At 41.1% G+C, this 4,389-nt stretch overlaps 1 protein-coding gene across 1 annotated transcript in view; it reads left to right on the top strand.

The window, feature by feature from the left end:
* LOC144649483 (uncharacterized) overlaps positions 1 to 4,389 on the top strand; it is a 137,595-nt gene that overhangs the window by 124,715 nt on the left and 8,491 nt on the right. The gene's annotated exons all lie outside the window — the stretch shown is intronic.

Raw genomic sequence — 4,389 nt, 5'->3', positions numbered from 1 at the left:
GCAACCGCTGATCAACGACGTTGGTCAAAAACATTCAAAGACAAAGGAAATTGAGGGAGGGGATAGTAAACAGAATTTTGTCGACAGTCTTTTGAGACTGAGATTTTAAAATATTTGACATCCCAAGAACGAACCCCAAAACTCAGAAAAGATGTGATAGTTGAAGTAAAGTAACTGGTATAGCGATAAAGTTGAAAAAAAAAATGTAATCATGTGTTAGTAACTTTCAAAAGGATTGACCCCTACCCTCCCCATCCCCAGACTTCAACGCTTTTTACGTCTGAGCCGTGTGCTGGGCCCCGCATTCTTGAGTGGCTGTACTTTCAGTTGATCAGGCAACGAACAGAATGGAATGGAACTTTTACTTGATAGCAGAAAAACAGCTATTGTAAAGTCAAGAAAAAATATCGATGGCTGATAAATTGTTCGGTTTATTTCGATCTCACAGCAGGGAGCGAAACTGATTTTTCGCGCCAAACAGTATTGAATATCAATGATGATTTTTTTTTTTTTCTTATTTTCTTCTTGTTTAATTTTTAGCAAGGTAAATCCATCAACAGTTTACAAAACATTCCCAAAAAAATCACTGAGACGGACTATTTAGTCTTTTTAAACTCGGCTTCAAGTACAGTTGAATCCCGATAACTCGAACTTCAAAGGAACTGGCGAAAAAGGTTCCGAGTTATCGGAAGTTCGAGTTGTCGACGGTAAAATTAATAAGGAAATGATCTGGAGGGGTGATCAAAAAAGGTTCGAGTTAGTGGGAGGATCGAGTTATTGAGGGTTCGAGGTATCGGGATTCAACTGTACAATCTGGACCTGTACTTGTCTTTCATTCTTGCATTTTTTATTATTTTTTTTATTTATTCATTTTTTTTTTTTTTCATCAAACAGTACTTTGATTATCAGACCACACAAGAAAGCCGTGATACTCCTACTGGGCTTGAAATCTTCGTTCGAGATATTGGGAGAAAAGCAGTTTGGGCCGGTCCAGGGGTCTATCACTAGACTCCTAAACATAAAAAAAAACAGTCTGTTACAGAGGGTGTTCCTAACCGACATGTTGGGGCAGAACATTTTCTTTCGGCAAAACCGCCAAACAATGAAACAAAGGACTACTTCGGGCTGTAGGTTAGAAAACAGACATCTCTGCCTCGCGTTTATTTGCATTCATCGCCTGTGCTACGCCATCACTGTGAAGTTTATTGACCTGTTAACAGACTTTTTGGTCGAGGATGGGGCGAATTAAAAGCGGAAAGAAATATAAACATGATAAAGGAAAGAAAGAGGTAGGGAGGAAGGCAGGCCTAGGGAGGGAAGTTTTCACCCCCTTTCACTCCCCATGCCCTTTCGTTTCTCTTAGCCGGCTTGGCACGTGAACGGGGGCTCTGGGGACTGGTTTACGATTTTTTGATTGGCTGTTTGGAACGATTCCTAAACGGAAGTCGAAACGTCGCCTCTCTACACATTCTTTTGAACTCATGACTGAATCTAGGACTGGAAATCCTGTGTCCCCGGCCCTTTATTTCCTCGTGCCAAGGCCCAGCCGGCTAAGAGAAACGAAGGCTGGGGACGAGATGCCCCTCTCACCCCCAGGCCACTTCACTAGACGCCAGTTCCTTATCGGCCCGTGGTCGCCCCAGGGCCAGTTCCTTCGCGGCCCTTCCAGCCGAAGCCTGTTCACAGGCTAAAAATTTTTCAGCGGCCTCTTTCTAGGCCGGACCCATCCTCGGAGACCCAGGGGCAGTTAGTGGGGGCGGGGAAAAGTCTATACGGGCGAAAAAAAAAATCGGCGAAGAAAAGTCACTTTTCGTTCTTAACTTTTCTTCGCCGATTTTTTTTTTCGCCCGTATAGACTTTTCACCGCCCCCACTAACTGCCCCTGGGTCTCCGAGGGAGGATGGGCCGGACCTCAAAGTGAGCGTACAATCGCGTGCAATGAGTAAGGCCAGGCTCCTTTCGAGAAATTTCATGTCAAAATGATTACAAACTAGTTTGATTTGTATTTTTCTTTGTTTAAGCGTTATGGCAGTAAAGTCTGGAAAAAAAAGCGGAAAAATACTTATACAATATAATAGTTATATCGTGTTTACGTGTTAGTAATGGTACTAATGCACCTATCAATGTTAGTCGCTGGGGGGAGGCCGGGCATAGGCGGGGGATTTGACAGCAAGTATTTGCCCGTAGTGGGGACTTTTGACCATTTTAGGACTTTCTTACAACATTTTATTGAAGTTAAGTGACTCTTTTGAACATCCACACTCCCTGGGGTTGGGCATTTGATCAGAAAGTCTCAGCTGTTCAAATGCCCGGCCTATGCCCGGCCTCCTCCCCCCCCCCCCCCCCCCAGCGCTTAACATTGATACGTGCATAAATGTGGTACAAAGAAAAATACAAATCACAGTCAACACACGCATTTCTCTGTCTGCCTTATATAATTTAACGCTGGGCTTGCAACAATCAACAGTTCTTAGTTTTACAGATTCACTGTCAAGCAGCCAGGTCACGGATGGGAATAAAGGGAATCATAGACTACTGGATATTGTCTTGATGTATTAAAAAATTCTGTGCAATTGTTTGATCAGTAATAATCAGTAAGTAGAGTTAGTATTTTCTAGCCCGCCAGACTAAAAAGATCAAAGTAAAAAGACACGTGGGATAAAAACTGGATATGAACAGTATGAACTCTATAAGAGAGAAAAAAGACACTTGTCGTGGACGCCATAATTCTTGAGATAAAAGGCCTAAGTTCGATTGAAGTTACCTTAATTAAAGGAAATTAACGCTGTCAGAACGCGACTGAGAGGCTTAAATCGTTCAATAGAATAGAAATTGGCGCAAATGACAGAGATATGTTTTTGGATGAGTGAAATTAATGAAGACCGCTTTTTGTGGTGGCAAAACGAACAAGACATAGAAAACAAACAAGATCGCGATAAGCGACTGAGCTAAGTATACTGTTAGCTGCCTGGGAGAAATTTAACTTCTTTCAAACCAACCACTTCAAAAATATGCAAACAGAGGAAACAACTGTGGTAAAGTTTAAAATTGCCTTTTATAGGTTAGGACAGAATTCATAATTTTGGGTCAGTTTGAAATGAAAGAAATATAAAGCGTCGCAGAAATTGAGGCGCCACTAAATTAACCGTAATTAACGCTCCAAAAAAATTAAAATCTAAATTAGAGGCAAACTTTTCATGGAGCGTTAATTTTCTTTCATGTTTAAGGTGGTTATTGATACCAGGAGCAAGGTTCGCTTGCAAGCGCAAGCGTTGCTATGGGGTTGCATGCGTTGCTCTGACGCCATAATTACGTCTCTTAAGACCAATTACCGGCTTTAAAAATTGGCTTAACACGTAATTGAATGAAATGAACCCCTTGCTTCCTTGTCAATTTATGTCGAGTCGTAGCTAATGACTCCTGATTATGACGGATTAAGCGACAATATTTTTTTCACTCCACCTTATTCTTCGATTGTTGTTATGGAAACCGAAGAGACAGTGAAAGTTAACGCAATTTGTGGGGCTTCTTTAGCTTTATCACTGAATCAGTATCTTTTGTGAAATGACGCAAGGAAGGCACGTAGGGTTCATTTTTCGGTCGCTTTAACATTAAACGAGGTAAAAAAATGTTCAATTCTAGCCTTCTCTTCCCAGCTTTTAAACACATAGTGGAAAGAAGCGAAATTCAGCAACCGTCAAAAATGGCCGTGCACAATCAATAAAGATAGTGACCGACTGCTCCTTTAAGGCCAATATCACTTTTCCTGGCCAGAATCGAAAAGCAACAAACAAACAAAGATTTCAATTCATGTTTTATTTGAGCTCTGTCGTGTATTATTATTTAATCTTAAAAGGGATACTGTACATTGAAAACGGCTGCTTCTAACTTTATATTTCAGGCGGATACTTAGATATAAATGCAACGCGACTTTCTCGGTGATTGACATACGGTTGTATTTCAGGATAAGTTGTTGTAGTAGAGGTTGTGCAATGCATGAACTTCAAATGGCTTCAGCTCTGGCTTCTGTATGTCCATTTGCATGATCACGTACCGAATTTTGTTAAAACCTATATCGATATTTACCAGGTTCCAAAATATTTAACGTTCGTTTTCCAGTAAGATCGTGCTAGAGTTAAACGTTGTGTTCCAGTGTATTCAAGTGCCTTATGGTAAATCAAATATGCACGCTTTACAGAAGCACGCATTTCACAATATGCACTCTTTGCTAAGCTTATAAGCTTAGCCTGCGGATACTACAGCCGCCTTTCATCGATCGGCCGGGAACAAAAAGGGAGGCTGTATTTGCAAGCTACACTTAGCTAAGTTTCATAAGTGGTACCGTCCTTAATGCTTTGGCTGAATGTCCAGTCAAAAAAACGTACATTT

Source organism: Oculina patagonica, chromosome 4 (genome assembly GCF_052425735.1).
Source record: "Oculina patagonica isolate OP01 chromosome 4, crgOcupat, whole genome shotgun sequence".
Lineage (NCBI taxonomy): Eukaryota > Metazoa > Cnidaria > Anthozoa > Scleractinia > Oculinidae > Oculina > Oculina patagonica.
This window is presented reverse-complemented; position numbering and strand designations above follow the sequence as displayed.